Source organism: Callospermophilus lateralis, chromosome 4 (assembly GCF_048772815.1).
Source record: "Callospermophilus lateralis isolate mCalLat2 chromosome 4, mCalLat2.hap1, whole genome shotgun sequence".
Classification (NCBI taxonomy): Eukaryota; Metazoa; Chordata; class Mammalia; order Rodentia; family Sciuridae; genus Callospermophilus; species Callospermophilus lateralis.
Window position 1 is genome coordinate 115,862,516 of NC_135308.1, and position 20,220 is coordinate 115,882,735.

Genomic DNA, 20,220 nt, shown 5'->3' on the forward strand with positions numbered 1-20,220 from the left:
CAGTCACTGGGGGAGATGGTAGTAAAAGGATATAAAATTTCAACTAGATAGAATAAGTTCAAAAACTAGTGTACAACATGATGGCTATGGCTAATAATATATCAAAAGGTTTTAAATGCCAAGAGAGTTGCTGTTAAGTGTTCACCACAGAAGTGGTAACTGTGAGGTAGTGCTTATGCTGGTTAGCTAAAGTCACTCCACAATATGTATTTCCTTCAAACCCTAAGTGATAAGTACATACAATTTTATCTGTCAATTTAAAAAACTTGACAAGAAAATAGAATAACCACACTCTAGGGAAGCATTTTCTTGTAGTCAAAAGACTGCAATTTGGAGTCTGACAAAACCAGGATTAAGAGCTTGCCTCTACACCTTCTACCTGGGAACTGATAAGCTACAACTGAACATATCCTGACTCACATATATGACTTTGAACCTGAAGTGCCCAGCAATCATCCTGACTTACATATATGACTTTGGATCTGTAGTGCCCTCTTCATTTTGAGTCATGGTGGCTTTCAGTGTGAAATGGTGAAAAGAGCATCTCACAGGTTCCATTGTACATGTGAAATATGTAAGTTATCTAATATACTATTTAGAGTAATATGTTTTTCTTGTCTAACTAATTAGCAATAACTTTGGCTAATTAACACATGCTTATTTACATAACCTGAGAACAATCAAATGTCATGCTAGGAATGTATGTGGACAAATCTTTCAGAGTTAAGACTTTTCAGTTACTCAGGACTATTTTACATCTGGTTAAGACAGTTGCCTGGATGCAGAATTTAGTCAAGATTCATATAAAACCATGAACTGGAGCAGCTGGAACCCAATTGGTGCCTAAACTCAGTAGTAATGGTCATGGAAGTATAGAATAAGACTTTAGCCAACTCAAATTGTAGCACAAAGCATGAGGTCAGATTCTTTGTCCCATGAATTTGAAGAATAAAATCCATGGACACAAGGGTGAGAGCAAAGTAACAGGATTTAGGGTAATAAAAGAATGCAGAGTTTCCAAGAAGGGAGAGGTCCCAAGAGAGGGATACCCAAGAGTACTATTGTCTAGGTGTTTATATAGATCTATGGTTTAAGGAAGTCAGCCCTCTGCCCAATCTTGGGTAAGGCAGTTGGTGTCCACGAGGTATTTATGAAGCCTATAGTCCAATCAAAATATCAGTCAAGAATGTTTCTTTCTTTGGAGTGTCATGGACCCCAGTCATGTAGGTCCTGATTAATAGCCTTTTTGTAAGTTTTTTAGCAAATATATGCAGGTGCTGTTTGTGCTCTCCTGCTCAGGAAGTTACCTAGGAGCCTGTCTCCCTTCCTCCCAGCCTTATGTCTTCCTCCTGACATCAAAATGAGAGGGCTTCAAGCAAAGCCTGCCTGATTCCTGGGAGAGATGTGACTTTGATTAAACCCAGAATTTTTATTTTCAGGTCCTTGGGCTCAATCAGCTGTCTTGCCTGACTCCTTATTATCTCAGGACTCCTCAATTAACTGAGGACTCCTCAATTAAGCCTATCCTAGGGCTTCACTCCTATGACACTGGTGGATTTAACACCATTGTGCCCTTCAGGAAGCCTTTTGTCTCCTCATTCATTATATGAATGCCATGGATACTCAGCAAGTGGAAATCGCCCCACACTTTCTTAGACCTGAAGCTCCCACAATGTAACAACATCATCAGACAGGTTCTGGCCACCTAGATATAAAGGACTGGCATCTGTGGTGGAGAATCAGGGTGCCTATGTAACCCTGAATCACAAGCCTATGTAACTCTAAGGGAAAATGCCCACTTAATCCCCTGCTAAAGTCACTAATGGTAGCCATGTTAGATCATGTGACTTCTGCTTCTGTCCCTCACTTTGGGGAATCGCTGCAGGCATTTGATTCAGTGTACCCCATTGATAGGCTTCCTACTGACCCTAGACATTGGTATTAAAATAGAGAACTGAGGCAAACATCTAGCTTAAGACATTTGTGAGTCAGGAAATACTGAGAACCTGGGAGTCAATTTTATGCAAAAATAGAGCCCAGTAGATGCAATGGAATAGGAGTTATGAATCAGCAGTGAGGCTATGAGAGAAGCAAAGATGCTAAAACATTCTCAAAGAGAAGTACTGCCTTCCCCAGAGCTGCCCCAGTAGTCCCTGATGGCTTAACAGCTCCAGCTTTCGTGAGTTTTGAGATTACATTTTTTTGCCCCCATATGTATCTTTAGAATTATCTGTTCTGTCCCACCCATCCCCCTGCCTACCCCTCCTTGCTGTGGCTACTTAGCTGAGTTCTAAACCAAAAGAGCCTAACCAAGATAATGACCAAATGCTTCATCTTCCAGAGTTCCCATTTTGCCTTTTCCTTGGAGAAGAGAGCACATCAGATCCAAGATTTTGCATACCAGCTCTTCTGACTAAGTGAAAGAGGTCTATGAGCTGTATTTTGCAAGACTGGACCATCTTTCTCTTTATGTGGGACTCATTACTTCCCATAATCCTTTCAGAGTGCTTTCTGCATTGGTGTATTTGTTGCCAGAAAGACCTTTGGAAAGTCAAGCCCATGGGGCAAGAGACAAATGAGTCCAAAAAAAAAAAAGTCTCAATGTTCTCCAACATGCTTTCTTAACCATACAAAGTTTCTGGGTAACATACTAAGAGGCCAACTCTAGGTCATCAGTTGTCTCCAGAAGTAGTGAGAAATCTTTGGGATTTGTAACACAAAGCTAGAGTGCATATAGTTAAAAGTCCCAAAACCTATCAAGATCTAGATTCAATGTTCATAATTATTTAGAAATATATCTTCATTAAGTCAGAATTACAGTCTAAGGCCAACGCTGAAATGGACTCCATGTTTAAGGTTACTTTTCTGGCCAAACCAGAGTCTTAGAAAATGTTACCAGGTGGCAAAATGCATTCAAACATCAAATATTTTCTAACACATGCTATGTACAAGAACTTAACTAAATGTTAGGAATTTATAAAACCAGAAATCAAAAAACAAATCCTATTCTGAAGTATTCACAGCCTGATAAGGGAGGTAGTTACATAAGTAGTTACAAAATGTTTATGCTAACAATTTGGATGGATATTTACAAAAAGCTGTGGGAATTCAGGAAAAGTACTGAGTGACTAATAGGCAGGGAGCAGATACAACATGAAAAATAGACGATTTATGTCCCGGGCAGGATAAAATAGGACTGTGTGATCGTGCTACCCAAAATAACATGCTTTTTGAAACTTTTAAATTATTTCCAGAATTTTCTATACAGTATTTTCAAACAGAAATCTGTCATCAGTAACTGAAACCTCAGAAAGCAAAACTATAGATAAGGAAGGACTGCCAGAGTCCTTGGTCTTCTCAGAAACCGAGTCCCATTTGCTGAGAGTTGTCTGGCACGTGACTTGGCATCATCTATAGGTCAATGGTTTTCAAAAGACTTCATTTAGCCCCCTCTGGATGTCTTTTGTACACTTTAAACTACATAACTAAGCTGAATTCATAGTTGTCTTCTTCCAAAAAACACACATGCAAACCTATTTGCTCTCATTCTTTATCTCAGAAAATGGTGTCACCAGCCATGCTTCCCACCCCAGAATCTTTAAATTTCTATCCACTCCACAGCCCTCCAATTACTCACCAACTCTCCCTGGAAGAAGGCCCTTCCCCTCCATCCCCACCACCTCTTCCTCTTCCTAAAATGCAAACTTGGTCTCCTCTCAGCGGGAAAAACCACAACTATGTGCCTCCTCCACCTCTCCAACACTCACCACCTCCTCGGTTTCATTGGTACAAATAGTCATTTCTTGTTTCAATAAACTTTGAAAGTAAATCTGAAATTTCAAGTTCTTTGAAGGAAAAGCTGTACACACAGAGAGAGATCCACCCCTACAGCAAAATCCCTATCCATCACAATCCACTTGAAAGCATCTGTGGCATTTTGCTGTCTATGGAAAAAAATTAACTTTTTGTAAATCGTTACTCCAAGATCCTTTTTTCTCTGTCAAGAATGCTCTTCACTCTTCTTCCAACCCCTGTAGCTTCTGCAGCAGCAATAAAATATGTTATGCTTAGCATTAATTTAGCATCTAAAATAATATTTCTTTAATTCAGTTACTGGATGCAGTTTTCTTTATTGTTAATCCACCTCCTCCCACCATAGTATAAAATCTGTCAGAGCAGGAACTCTGCTTCTAAATCACAGAAGGAACTTTTGTCTTGTAAAAGTCAGTTACTTGAAGACTCAGAGCAATAGGATCAATATCCTGTCTTACACATGTAAAAAGAAATGTAAATCAAAATGTTCCAGGAAGGCATGTCCATACTATGAGTAAACTCACATCAAGACAGATTCTATTTTGTACTGGAGTGAAATAATGAATCCAAGAGCCTATCTTTTGTTCTAGTAATGAACCCAGAAAACTTAAATGGTACTCTTGCTTTTTGTTTAACATTCATATGTTTAAACTGGTGAAAACTTGTACTTTTACTGATTTTTTAATTTTACATTTTATTTAGTCAATTTTTTAAACAACAAAGTAATCTTTTTTTCAGGTACTGAATTTCTACAGCAGAAAAACGTTTACATTACTGAAATTAATTCCAATTTAAGAAATCATGAAATATCACATAAAGTTTTACCTGTACGTTATGTTATATGACTTACAAAATAACTTAAGGTTGAAAGCCTTTCTGGCAAGTAGAATTTCTGAAATATTAAGTTTAATAGAGTATCAACAATTTCTAATACATCCTCCATAAATACAGAATAATAGCTTATATGTCTGGGAATTAGTTTTCATAAGCATCACCGGCAGTTATTAGCTATATTTGTTACCAAGAAAACTAATTAAAATACTATGTGAACAGAATCGAAGTAAGACAATTAGACAAAAATATATCTTTAAGCTTTAGACACTTTAGCTGGGTCATTTTCTACAGCAGAAAGACAGATTTTTTTTTTTTTTTAAAGTACCAGTTAAAGAGAAATCATGCACTCCCTTTCTGACTTGCAGTATCACTTCCACTATCGAAAATTATGGTGTAGGCTGTTCAACTGTCAGGATGTTATCTTTGTTGAAATAATTTTATTGCAATGTTTCACCTGTGTCCTGATTTATTGCTAAAATGACTTCCAAAAGAAGCAAATTATTCAAGTGAATAGAGAATGCTTTTTGCAGTCTTGTAGGTGACAAACCTCCACCCATGATTTCCATGCATCTTTCTTGTTTAAAATAGACTTGAGGGCTGGGGCTGTAGCTCAGTGGCAGAGCACTTGCCTAGCGTGAGGCCTGGGTTCGATCCTCAGCACCACATAAAAATAAACAAATAAAATAAAGGCATTCTGTCCATATGCAACTACCAAAAAAAAAATTTTTTTGAATTAAAAAAATAGAATAGATTTGAATTGCTTTGAATATATTATCTTATTTACCTTTCCAAGATGAAAATGGAAAACACAGATGTTGCAACTGCACTTCCTGGAGAAGCCTGTGATGAAACCTTAGTTTTGAGAAACTCACAACAGAAGAGGAATTGCCCTGTCGGGCTATAGGGGCCTCCCCCTGTTAGGGGACAGACAGATATGAGTGATGGTAGCATGAGGATAAGGGGGAAATTCTATAAAATGGACCCACTGGGCTGACCCCCACATTTTCACTTTTAAAAAGCCGCTTACCTGCAACCCTGCCTGGCTTAAGTCAAGAGGATATGTAACATTCCTTACTCAGCAAACTCTCTGTTAGCAGGAGAAATGCAGGACCTGAAAAGCTGGTAAGAAAAACACAGATTACCCTCAAGGGGGGATTTTTTGTGACTCTTACACAACCCTGAACACAGAACTCAGGAAGATAAAGATAATTTTTCCTAATCATAAAATCTGTAAGAACAGGGGGTGGGGATGTGGCTCCAGCGGTGGTGTGCTCACCTGGCATGCGTGCGGCCTGGGTTAGATCCTCAGCACCACATACAAACAAAGATGTTGTGACCGCCAAAAACTAAAAAAAAAAAATGTTAAAAAATTCTCTCTCCTCTCTCTCTCTCTCTCTCTCTCTCTCTCTCTCTCTCTCTCTCTAAAAAAAAAAAATAGAATAAAGGTATTGTGAAAAAAATTCTTTAAAAAAAAAAAAAAAATCTGTAAGAACAGCATGGGCCTAAGTGACCTAGAGTTGTCATGGAAGTGGGGACTTTCTGATGTTATCCTGCTGTCAGTCAAAAATAAAGAGGTGACCTGGACAGAACTCTCTAGAAACTTCCCTGGGACCCTCAATAAAACTAGAGGGCAGGAGAGGCATGCTGTTCTTTCCTCTCTGAGAGGACCCACTCTCTCCCTTGAGTTTTGTCCCCTTTTCCCCTTTCCTGTACCTTCAAATAAATTCATTCCTGCTACCCCGAGTGACATGTCTGAAAGCTTTCCAGACTGACCACAAGAATCAAGGTGTGAATGGGGGTCTCCGTGCTGCCCGGGTTTCCAGTAGACCCCAGCCCTGTAACACTTCAACCACTGTCTTTCTCCAAATTGGCCCCTGATTCTTTCCAGTAAGACACATTTGGGTCTAGATTTCTAATATGTTCCTTGTTCCTTCATTTTTATATATAAGCTCTTCTTTTGCAATGTGTTACTTGCAATGCTTGATGTGTTCACTAAAAACAAAGCAGGACATGTGGTAGTGGATCATTAATTTAGGGCAGACGTCTAACTGGTGCCAGCCCATTATATCCCACCAGCTTTCTATTCTTCACTTTCTTTTGCTAAAACTTCAGGGGGGATCTGTGTTCAATTGCATCAAACTTTTCCATTTAGTGAGCTTCAGCAAAGCTGATCAGCTCATGTTATCTCCACTCAAACTTTTGATACTTTGTTCCTCATGGATTCTTTTGAATTAATTTTGATGATTTTTAGAAACACTGCATGAAAATATCAATCCCTTTGAGTTGTTTGGCACCTCTAAACTCATCCAAGGAGAGTGTTTCATTCCAGCTCCTAAATCCTGGTCCTGGTATTAACCCACCTTATCTCACTGGCTTACAAATGTTTCTTATCCACATTTCATCAATGCGACATCTTAGCTGCAACCTCTGCAGGGCTCCACGGACCTGAGCTCAACTTGGCTCCACCTGTCTTCTCCTTTTAGAGCTAGATGAAGGAGTCGACCCTCTCTGTGATACTTTGTTTTCATGGTCGAAGGCCAGAAGAGAAATTACTGACATACACCATGTTCATGCCTTGGATTTTAACACTTCTGCCCAAAACTGGTGCCTTCTGGAATATTCTGCTCATATTCCAGTGGCCAAAGTAGTCACAGGGACAAACCTGAACTCAAAGTGATAAAGGTATATGCTCTGTCTTCTGAAAGAGAGAAAACTTTGGGAAGAATGATTCAACTTACCACACCTTATTTGACTGAATTTTGAATTCTGGGAGACATATATTGGTGTCCTGAGGCTATCCACAAGCATTCCAGTTCCACTCTCCTGAGCACGTGGTAGGATTATACTCATTGTACCCCATTAGCAGGTCCAGCTATGTGGTTTACTTTGGCTGGTGGAGCATAGGTGACGTGTTTCGCTTTTAGGAAGAAGTGTTAAGAGTCAACCAATAATTCACCTCATTCCCTGTATGGCAGTTATGTAAAGATGGACCTCAGTCAACCTCTATCCTTGAGTGAGCAGAATCCCCCCTGACAACCCACAATGAATATGGAGAAGGAGATAAATAAATTTTTGGCTATGTTAAGCCACTGATGCTAGAGACTTGCTTGTTGTCACAGCATAACTTAACCCATCTGACTAGCCCATTGGGCTTTTTAGGGATGGTTCTCCTTCTTATTGTCTACCATATGCATTTATAGAAAACAAAAGATAACTGCTCTTCCCTGACAGGGAGCCCAGAGTTTCTAAAGCTAGCAGGTAAATGTCCAATGAGTAACAAGAGATGTACATATCTCAAAGTATCTCTGAACAATATATTTACTGGTTACAAAGGAAAACAAAATAGAAGCTCACAGTTAAGAAAACTGATAGACACCAACTTACTAAGTGATGAATACATTATCAGTAATAAGATAAAAATATCATATACCTCCTGATAGGATGCATTGATAAATACAGACATCATTTCTGTAAAAATCCTGGTAAAAATACATATTTTTATTTTATGCAGATCATTGGGAAACAATGTATACTCTAGTAAGTGGAAATAGGAAAACTACCCACATGAGGAAAAAATGAAATTCAATCATTTCTCACAGCATATACAAAAATAAATTCTAGGTAGATTAAGAGTGTAGCTCAGTGGTAGAGTGCTTGCTTAGCATATGCAAGACTCTGGGTCCAATCCCCAACACTGCAAAAACAAAAACAGAAGACAAAACACACACACACACACACCTTATAGGAAAATTTGATAAATTTGACAGCATAAAAAGAGAAGAGAAAGAAATAGAAATAGAAAATTTATGAAGTGACTATAACTGGCAAAGATTTGGAATTCAGAATATATGAATATCGGTAATTCAAAAAAAAGCAACCTAATAGAAAAATGAGTAAAAAACATATATGGCAATAGTCCAGAAGAAAATAAATGTCTACAAATCTCAAAAATAATCAGGAGATCTTCAATGCTTGATGAATCTGAATACCCCTCCCAAGTTCACCAATGACCCAGAAGAACATGGATTCATACGCAGAAAGTGGGGTTCCAGAGCTTGTGCCAACCACAATACCAATTCATCTTACAAATTAAAAAACAAGTATAATTATTTTTTACTTAAATTAGATAAGTGATGTGATGCAAATTTTTTAAAGGAGCAAATCTTAGACTGACAGTAGCAACAGAAGAAGTCTCTTAGAAATACCATAGAGCTAGAGATGAAAGTCATAAAACCCCAGATGGTGTAGTTCTCCATTAGGACCGTGAACTTCATCTTTGCTAGATGCTCAGTGATTGAGAAGCATCTGACTCAGCTCTGCCCATCGGTGATAAATGGCTGCAGAAAGCCTGCATTTGTTCACTTGTTCACTCAGCTCACCCTCCAACTGACATGTGTAGATCACTCCCATGTCCAAAGCATCTTGGAAGACATTCTCACCATGAACCAGGGATGTCAGTGTGGCAACAAAACCAGCACTGCAATGTCAGGAAATTCACCTGAGCATTTACAAGAAATCACAGAAGGTGGGGAGTGGGAGGAAAGGCAGGAAAGAGGAGAGAGAGGAATGGAAGGGAAAGGAAAGAAATATGGCTGCTACAATAAAGGCTGTGATTTATGCTGAGCCAATTTCTCTTTTAGGAGAAAAAGATCACATTGGAGGACTAAATAAAGATCATGATTAAAAGGAACACAGTAGAATTTGAGGAAAAAATGTCAAGTCAAAGGCAAATTGTCAATTAATAACAACACTTAATAGCACTTTACTGAGGATATTTCCGTGTCACAAAGACCTAGAAGTGAGAAGGAAAATAATCCTATAACGTATTTACATCTTTATTTGTCCATAGTTGTATTTATCTACTTACGAAAAATAGACCTGATAGACTGGGATGAATGGATAGATGGATGGATGAATAGATAGATAGATAGATGATAGATAGATAGATAGATAGATAGATAGATGTAAAATATATGCGTTTTTATCTTCATATACTAAATATAATTTCATAGTTAACAAGTAGAAATGCAGAAAGCCTATTTTTATTGTTTCACAGTGGAAAGTGGGTGAGCCCTCCACTGTGCACGTTCAGATAGTTTCCACAAGAGGGCGCTGTGAAACTGCAGAGAGGGCGGTCATTTTCCTAACTAGAGGTAATTCTCAGCTGAAGAGTTCTGGAAAAGGAGAACCAGGCATTTGGACGGGTGGGCACAGTGCTGCTTTAGAACCAGGGAACAGAGCATCGCGGGACCACCGCCCACGTGTAATTTTCTGTCAAGCACCTTTCCTTTACAGCTTAAGAATTAAATACTTGTGAATACTATCAAGACAACATCCCTTATGAGAAGCTTTTTGTTCTTCTTGATGTGAAAAGAGAAATATGAATACTTATATTGTACTGAATGTGATACATTCATTAGATCTTCATGAAAATTTCACTTAAATTTATTTAAATGTAATAAATCCTACTTAAATAACCATGAAGGCAAATGGGAGTGTAATCCTATTTTCCTATGGGGCATTGTCCTGGGTTCATTGGGCCTCTCTTCTGTATTGTGCCACATTATCCAGACAACTCAAGGAAGAGGAAAGACAAAGACCCAATAAACATGTAAGTATATCCATCTTCATTAGTCATCAGAGAAATGCAAATTAAAATTAAAAGGAGGTGCCATTCTAGACTCATCATATTGGCAAAAATTTAAAAGTCAAATTTGAGTTTGCAGGAAAATGGGCACCTTCCTGAACTGCTGGAGGAGTTTAAGTTATGAGAACCACATTGGAGAGCAATTTAGCACAGATAATAAAGTTAATGATGCATACACTGAGATTCAGCAATTCCACTCCTCCTTAAGTTGAAAACTTGGCATCACATTAGACTCATTATTCCCGTGAGTTATCAACTCACCCTCCTCTCAGGAACTCTTACACATGTGCTTAAGGAAACAAATTAAAAAACAGTCACAGCAACATTTTATAATAACAAAAAAAAAATTGGAAACAACAAAATGTCCCTCAATAGGAACCTAGAGAAATAAAATGTGGAAGAGTCATTCAGAAGAAAATCATGAAACTATGTTGACTACAGGTACCTGAAGCAACATGATTGAATATTGTTTTGAAAGTAGGAAAAGAATTCATGCAATAGGATTCTACATAGCAGTGAAAATGAATGAGGTAAGCCTGTGTACAAATCTTGTACTAGATTCCCAAGACTGCAGTAAAAATGGCTTAAAACTTAACGACTTACAACAACATAAATTTATTATCTTATGTTTTTAGAGATAGAAACCCACACTGAGACTCCCAGGACTAAACTCAAGGTGTCAGTAGGGTCAAGATGTCTTTCTGAAGGCCTTGTGAAAGAATTAATTTCCTTGCCTTTTCCAACTTCTAGAGGCCCCTCACCTTCCTGGGCTTGTGGCCCCATCCTTCATCTTCAGACCCATTAATCCCATCTGCAACTGCAATCTGCCTTAACCATGTTAAGTAACATACCCTCAGTCTAGAGAAGGAAAATGTTTTCCTTTACCTTTTTAGGCTCAGTGGCCAAACCTGCAAAATAAACTGATGTGGGGGTAGGGGGAGATTAGCAGAAGAATACAAATTCCACCGATCTTGAAATTTTCCATGACATAAGGGGTAGAGGGGATGATTCACAGATAAGGAAAATAAATAAATAAGCAGATGGGCCTGGAAGCTTTTACCCCATTCAAAGGTTGATAAATTTGTGGAGAAATGACAAGGCAAAGGAGTCGAGTTCCTCACGACTAAAACACTCACGGTCATTCCAGGTGAACTAGGCTGCACAAAATAATCACACAAGAGACAGAGATCACCTTTTTCTTTGGGTCCTGTGACGGCTTCTCTGACCTTAAGGGTCCACAGAAAGAGAGAGAAGAGCTCATGCTGAACCCTTTTATTGAAGAGAAGCCATTCAAATGAGGCAAGGGGTCAGTTTCCAGGGGGCTGAGTCTAGCTTCGTGATGTCTGCTGTCAGCAGGTTGACTGACCTCTAGGAAGCCCACGCCCAAAGGCAGAGCAAGAGAAGGGGACACACAAAGGGAGTTTCCATGGAACATTCTATCCCGAACAGGGCAAAGGGGTAGGATTACAAAAAAAATTGGTGAATGTAGTTCGACCCCCATGGGTGACACGCCTATATCTGAAGGCACACCTTCTACTTCCCTGGCTGGGACAACACCCAAATCACCACGAAATGTAGTGATTGGTCAGAGCCTCTTGCTTCAGGACTGGAAGGCGTGGGTCATTCAGAGTGGCTCCCCACACAAAGGAAATGTTTCTGAGCATTCTAGGAATGTGGGAAGGTAAACATTTGGAAGACACCACTAGTAGATGAGGGAAAGCTAGTAAGGTTTGTTTATGTGGACTCTCCAGGTACCATCTCTGTCTTAAGTAATTAGAGTGGTTTTCCTGCATTGGCAGGTAGAGGAAGGGCAAGAGTTCTTCCTGTCTGCATTTTCTCAGATGGCTTCACCTCAAAATAATCCTCATGGCGGAGTGGCATCTGTTGATCCCCACCGCAGACATTGGGGACTATGGTCAATTAAGGTGCAGCAGGGTAGAGACACAGGAGCAACACTTGTAACAACCATGGCACTGGTGAGGAATTGCTGAGTCTCAAGGTATTGAAGAGTTAAACTTTATCAGAGAAGTCCAAGTTATTTTCCAAGGTGATTATACCAATTTACACTCCTAGAGACCCGTTTTCTTGAATAACTGGCCACTCGAGTTTTCTCTTGAGTTAGCTAAATTTCTAAGGAGTAGGGAAGGTTTTCTATTTGCCGCTAAAGTATAAGTGTTCTTGAAGCCCCACTTCTTGCCTATTGGTAAAGACAAGACATCAGTTGGATGTTGCTCATCTGTTCTTCAGGTCTTCTCTCTCAGTTTAAGAAGTCACCTTCCCTGACCTCACAGACTATCACCCCACGCTTCTGGTTCCTGCTGAGATGCCACTTCTTTGCAATGGCTTTGATAACCATCCTCTGTGAGGCTTCCCAACCCCTTCCCAGAACCCTGCAGAGTTTATCAGGGTTAGCCCAATAAGAGCCAGGAAACCATTTATGCATTGGTTTCCTGGCTCTTATTGGTCTGTATTCCACACTAGTTTGTAAAAGGGGGAAAGGGGCTTGTTATATTCAGCTACATATGCCCAGCGTGAAGCACAGTGCCTGATACATAGTTTCATCACCATAAAGATCTAAATAGCCAGGCATGGTGGTGCACACCTGTAATTCCAGTGGTCAGGAGGCTGAGGCAGGAGGTTTGTGAGTTCAAAGCCAGTCTCAGCAAAAGCGAGGTGCTAAGCAACTCAGTGAGACCCTGTCTCTACATAAAATAGGTCTGGGATGTGGCTCAGTGGTCAAGGGTCCCTGAGTTCAATCCCCAGTAACCCCCTTCCCCCCCCCCAAAAAAAAATCTACTAAATAGATGACATTGCCCTTAATCCAAACAATCTTAGCTTGAAACAGAACATGACAATGTTTCCATGAGCAAAAAGGTTATTCAAGTCAGATGGGGTGGTGCACATCTGTAATACCAGTGGCTCAGGGGGCCCAGGCAAGAGGGCCACAAGTTTAAGGTCAGCCTCAGCAACTTAGTGAAAACCTGTATCAAAAAAATATAAAAGGGGGCTGGGGTCGTGGCTCAGCAGTAGAACACTCACCTAGCACATATGAGGCTCCGGGTTCGATCCTCAGCACCACATATAAATAAACATATAAATAAAATATATATATTTAGTTGTAGGTGGACACAATGCCTAGATAGATAGATAGATAGATAGATAGATAGATAGATAGATAGATAGTCTGGGGATAGCTCAGTAATACAGTGCCCCTGGGTTCAATCCCCCCCAGTACAAAATCAAAGAAAGAAAGACTTTCCGGACTGCGGCATTATTCAGGATTTTATACTTTATTTCCATCCTGAACAATCAGAGAGAGTATTCTAAACTTCCCTTCAAATTCCCACCAACTCCTCTTGTTATTCCATTTCTCCCTCCTCTTAAAAAAACCCTTTGTGTTTTACTCTATCTGTAACAGATTCAATTCTAAGAGAAGGGGTGAATTTGGCAATGTTGCAAACAAAAGCAGAAAGTCCCGCTTTGGTTTTCCCCCATCACCAGCTCCAAGTCTGCAGACAGCTCTGTTGGACTGTCAGGATCACACACAATCAATAGCTGAGATAAATCGTCATCTGATCCTCTGGCACAAGACAGCAAGCCAGACAATAAGCCAAAGACCCCAAGTGAAACCCATGATCAATGATGTGTCTCAAAGAAAATGCCCAGCAGACAAATGGGGTTTCTGACGGCTCCTGTGCTTGCATTTCCTTGTAATCTCATTAGGATACGCACCTCTTTGTCTCCTTGTGTAAGTTTTTCAAGTGTGCACTGTCATTCTAAACCCACATTATTACAACATCACATTCGTGAGTCAGAGAATAAAACCTTAAACCTGTCTAAATCTAATTTCCGTGTGTGTGTGTGTGTGTGTGTGTGTGTGTGTGTGTGTGTGTGAGAGAGAGAGAGAGAGAGAGAGAGAGAGAGAGAGAGAGAATGAATCTTCCTTTAATGTGGTTATGGATCTATATATCCTAAGTTTTAGCTGATGTCAATAATGACAAGCGCTTAAATTTACAAAAGGTTTCGCGTACATTAGTGCATTTAATTTGATATATTTTAAGTGAAATGACTTCTAGATAGGCCCATCTAAGCCGCTGCAGGGCGAGAAGCTGGCAGCAGCCTCCTCTGGTCCTAGAGAGCATGTCCCCCTCAGGTTGTACCATCCTGCTGTCAGTGTTCTGCTCCCCACGTCAGCTCTTCCCATAGTGGCCCTCCCAGAGAGGGCGCTAGGCCTGGAATCTGTCCTGGCCAGGAAGACTGGCCATGTGATAGATGAATCAGAGCTGGGCTCCATAGCTATGAATAGTTGTTATGGGTTAGTGTCCTGCTCCCGTGTAATGACACTCTAACAAGGACTTCCTGTGCCTTAATCCAAGCATTTCAGGATCTGCCAAAGTAATGTCTACTTTGGTTTTTTAAAATTTGCAATTAGAGAGAAACTAAGAGACCAAAAAAGTGACAGACTAGACAAAAGGTTTCAGCCTCCCCATTATCTCTTGAAATAAGAACACCAAAAACAGAGGGGGTCATCCACTCTGCTCCCACCTTCAGCCTCCAATGATCCAGATAGTCCAGGGCTCAGGACTGGCTCCATTAATGGGGACTTGAGGAGCAGATAAGGGGGGAGCTGTCCTCTTCCTACCCCTGAGCCACTGCCTGTACATCTGGGTGACCATTCAAGAGGAGAAAAACTGTTAGAGGTTGTGGTGTTAGCGAGATGTTCTGGTCTATTTCACTTTCATCACAGAAGATTTTGTGGGCTAATTAGTAACATCCAATCACAGTTATTCTGGGTTTTTTTGTTTGTTCATTTGTTTTCGTTTTATTTTGTTTTTCAGTGCTAGGGATCAAATTCAGGGCCTTGTACATGCTAGGCAATGCTCTACAGCTGACCTCTTCCCCTTGACTCTGTAATAGAAATACTAAGAATCAAGCAAACATAATCTCTTAAGTAAAAAGGAGTTCAGGTACTAATTCCTAAAAGAAGCAATAAATGATTAATATTCTGTTTCACTGTCACAAATACAGAGCCAACAACACAGTGGTTAAGTCGTTAGACTTGGGAGCCAGACTGCCCTGATTCTGAGTCTGGCTTTGCTAAGTACTTGATCTATGTCCTTAGGAAAGACTTGTCACCTTCTGCACCGTAATGGCTTCATCTCTGAAATGGGGGTGATAATAGCCCTCACTCAGGGCTGCAATGAAGACTTAATGAGCAACTTGTGTGATGAGCTTGGAACGACATGTGTGCACACCCATACCCCTAGACAAATGCTCGCTGTTTTTATTGTTGTCATTCTGGGAAGAAAAATGACAGATCCTTGTGGAACTTTAGTTAAAATAATAGATAGTTATCACAATTTCTGATTCCAAATTGGATTCTGAGCCCCTCAAAGAGATTGAGCAGTGCAGACAATCCAAGCACTGGGGGGAAGCCAACTGGAGAGCGATTTTGGCCCAAAGGTTTCTCAGGGCCCTCCACGGGAACCATTATTTAATTTGCTTCCTGGTCCTCTACAGTGAGCTCTGGTCCTAATCCACAGCTTACAGCTGTGCCCATATGGTATAAACTGATGAAACTGGTCACCCCACCTTCATTCAAATAGCCTGTCCTGGGTTTATGAAACTCAACTAGAGCCAGCAGCAAACCAGGGTTTCCAAATCAAATTGGAAGAGTGCATTCGCATCCAGGTGTGCTGCTGAAGGGTCTCGGGACACCCAGGTACACTTCACAGGAGATGCTCCCCCTGCCAGGACACACTGGAATTTCTGCCTGTAGTTCAATCAGGATCAGCTTCTCCAAAGCTGCCTTCCCCCAACTCTTCAAATTCTGAACACAGCTCTGAAATTAACAATGCCATTTTAAATATATCCTTTCCCTTGGTCCCTTTCTTTCTCTCTCTCCTTCCCTTCATCCCTCCAGCTCTAAAATCATATACTCTTTTCGCTATTTTATAGGGAAGTGGGACAAAGGTCAAATCAATAAAATGATGGAATTCCACCTTCACTCTCAGGACTCTTTCTACTCTGCCTCAGTTGCCTCAAATTGAATAGATCTTACTCTCAGAGCCTTCTGCTAAAGACATTGAAATGTAATCCTCTTACTTTCATCCTAAATTTCATAGCTCTTTATCTCTTAATTTTGTTCATCCTTCTTCACTTTGATAAACTGACTTCATCAAAATTAATTAAGGGAGAGTCCAGGAAGACAGAAAACAATTGTACTGGCAGAATCTGCTTGGCCCATCTTGATCCACTCACGAAAATTGACCTGATGTGGATTGAAGACTTAAATGCAAGCTCTGAGATATATAATTCCTAAGAAAACAGTGGGAAAGCTCCTTGGCACAGGTCTTGGCAGTGGTTTTCTTGGAGATGACCCTAAAAGCACAGGCAACAAAAGCAAACAAGGGAGAGAACATCAAACCAAACAATCTCACGTGGCAAAGGAAACAACCAACAAAATGAAAAGGCAAAGAACAGGAGAAATACTTGCAAACCATATATCCAGTCAGGAGGTCATACTCAAAATATATTAGAAACTGATACAACCTAATAGGTAAAAAGCAAATAAACAACAACAACAAAAAAAACCTCAAATAACTCAATTACAAAATGGGCCATTTTTCCAAAGACATACATTAGGAGCTGCAAATGAATCATTGCTTTTAAGTATGTAACCCCAGAGAGTGAGACGCCTCTCCTAGAAATCCTTCAGTGCACAGGCACCAAGGGGAACACCCATTTGCAAATGACTCCTGTTGATAGGGAGAATTCCTTGCTTGTCATGGAATGTACTAGTTCAAAAGCCTTGAATTCAAATCCCAGCTGCCCTGAGGTAGAAGAGATGGGTACAAACTGATAAGACCCAACTAAGCTATTTTGCTCACAAACTTCGCCCAGTTTACCTTGGAAGAAGCCTTTTCTCAGTGAATCCCTTTAATGTTTAAAACCTATAAAATAAACACACGGGGTCTCAATCATTGTTAGAATCAGACTCCATCCGAGCTGGATCACCCACCGAGTCCCACTTCCACTCATAATTGAGTCTTTGCCCTTATTTCTTATAATTTTTTATTTTCTTAATCCAACCACTACCTGCATTCTGAGAACCGTTTTGTGCTGCACAGATGGCCATTGAGTATGTGAAAAGATACTGAACATAACTAATCATCAGGGAAATGCCAACCAAAACCACAGTGAGATATCACACATACCTGTTAGGAAGGCTCTGAGCAAGAGACATGAGATAGCTAATAAGGCGCCGTTCAAATTCTGAACAGAGCTCTGAAATTCACAATGCCATTTCAAATATATCCTTTCCCTCAATCCCTCTCTCTCTCTCTCTCTCTCTCTCTCTCTCTCTCTCTCTCTCTCTCCTTCCCTTCATCCCTCCAGCTCTAAAATCATACCAGGGGCATCCCTGTGCTCAGTGGGTGGGAATGTGGATTGGTACAACCACCATGGAAAATAACATGGAGATGCCTCAAAAAATTAAAAATAAAACTGTCATATGATTCAGCATTCCCACAACTGGGTACATATCTGAAGGAAATGAAACCCCCATGTAGAAGAAATAGCTGCCTTCCTGTGTACATTGTAGAATTATTTACAATAGCCTAAGCATGGCCACAACCTAAAGGTCAGTTGATGGATTAATGGGGTTTTTCAAAAATTTGTGTCTATGCAGACAGAGGAATATGATTCAGCCATTAAAAAGGAAATCCTGCTATTTGAGACAACATAGATGAACCTGGAGGACATTATGCCAAGTGAAATAAATCATACATGTACCAAATCATCTCACTTATATGTGGAATCTCAGTCAAACTAATAAAAACAGAGAATAGGAGGGTACTTGCTAGAGGTGTGGAGAGGGATGTAATACACCTAAAATAGTGCCTAGAAAGGTGATTGTAATTAATAATATTTTATTGTATACTTAAAATTGCTAAGAGTAAATCTTAATTGTTCTCATGAGAAGAAAAAAATGTACTTATGTGAGGTGGTGGATATGTTAATCTAATTTTGACTGTAGTAATTATTTTATGACATATCATATATGAAATATCAACATAAAGATGGTCTTTGATTTACAATAGGGTTACATCCAAATAAATCCATCATAATATGAAAATATTTTAAGTTAAAAATGTGCCTAAGCCAGATGTGATGGTACACACCTGTAATCCCAGCTACTCAGGAAACTTAAGGCAGGAGGATTACAAACTCAAGACCAGCCTGGGCAATTTAGTGAGACCATGTCTAAAAACAAAAATAAATAAATAAATAAATAATAATAATAATAGCTGGGGATATGGCTCAGTGGTAGAGTGCCTAGGTTAAATCCCCAGTAGCAAGGGGTAAAAAAAGTGTTTACTACACCTAATCTACTACTGAACATCATAACTCAGCCTAGCTTACTTTACACATGCTTCAGAACACACAAAGCTTATTTTATAATGAAGTTTTAAATATCTCACATAATTTTTGAATACCATATGGAAAGTGAAAAATAAAATGTATCAGTATGTTTTGGTATCATTATAAAGTCAAAAAATCATAAGTCAAGCCTGGGAATATAGCTCAATTGGTAGAGTGCTTGCCTCACATGCACAAGGCCCTGGGTTCAATCCCCAGCATCCCCCCCCCCAAAAAAAAAAATCACAAGTCAAACAATCAAAAATCAGAACTATCTGCACATGTATATAAAATATTTATAACCTATAAGTAAATATGTATGTATCTAACGTGGACAATGTACAGTCCATTTTCCCTCAATAAAACTGTGGAAAGAAGACTGCGTGATGTAACTAACTTGGAACTCTGGAGTACATCAAAGGCTTGCAGCCACCAGAAGGCTGGACAATTAACTGCAGTTAATGTGGTCGATTTCACCTCTTTTTCTCAGTGTAGCTCCCCAACCCTGTACTCAGCCCTTTGCCAGTCATCTGTGTACATGTTCCTGAAGCAGCTCATATACAGCTTGTGGGAGCCAAAGTGAGCAAAAAAGACCCTCTCCTCTAAATATTGGGGATCTCTGCTCTGCTTATTGGTTGCTGCTTCTGATCACAAAGGTGCAAAGAGATAGCAGCCATTGTGGCACCCACCATGTTGCTGCAAGCCTGTTCCCTCCAGCTGAGATAACTTCCAGGAAATTTAAGTATCCTGTATTCTTACCCCCATTTTTACCCCATCCCTCCTAATTTTTCTTTTCTCTCCTTTTTGGAGCTAGACATTAAATACTGGCACATTCAAAGACAACTACTTATATGGGGAAAATTGAAAAGTGATTATACATGCCCAGGAAGAAGTTCAGGCTCAGAGAACTAAAGTTTGTACATTAGTCTGGACTTGTCACATTGTTGATTCAAATATCCAGTTTTCAATAACAAAAACAAAAAAAAAATCACAAGATTAAAAAAAAAAAAGAAAAGAAAAGAAAGTGTGACCCATCTGAATGGAAAAAAAACCAAATGGTCAGAAATTTTTCCTGAAAAGATATGATGACAAATCTACAAGACAAAGACTTCAAAACAATTGTCTTGAAGATGTTCAAAGATCTAAAGAAGATGCACAGAAAGTCAAGAAAACAACATCTGAACAAATCAGAAGCATCAATAAAGATTAAAATACTTTAGAAAACTAAAAAGAAATTTGAGAGTTAAAAGTACAATAACTGAAATGAAAAATCCACTAAAGAGATTCAAATTCAAATTTGAGCAGATAAAAGAATCAGTGAACTTTTTGGTACAATGAAAATTATTGAGTCTGAGGAACAGAAAAAAGAATATGATTGAAAAACATGTGAACACAACCTAAGAGACCTGTGGAATATCATTGAGCAGACCAAAAATATGCATTGTGAGTTCATAGATAAAGAGATAGAAAGACTATTCAAAGAAGCAATAGCTAAAAACATGTCT

The 20,220-nt window shown here is 39.6% G+C and overlaps 1 non-coding gene across 1 annotated transcript; it reads left to right on the forward strand.

Moving 5' to 3' along the window:
• The first annotated feature begins 18,869 nt into the window (after positions 1-18,869).
• On the forward strand, positions 18,870-18,942 carry Trnav-cac (transfer RNA valine (anticodon CAC)). Its single transcript has one exon. It is a non-coding gene; the product is annotated as a tRNA-Val (tRNA).
• Positions 18,943-20,220: the final 1,278 nt, after the last annotated feature.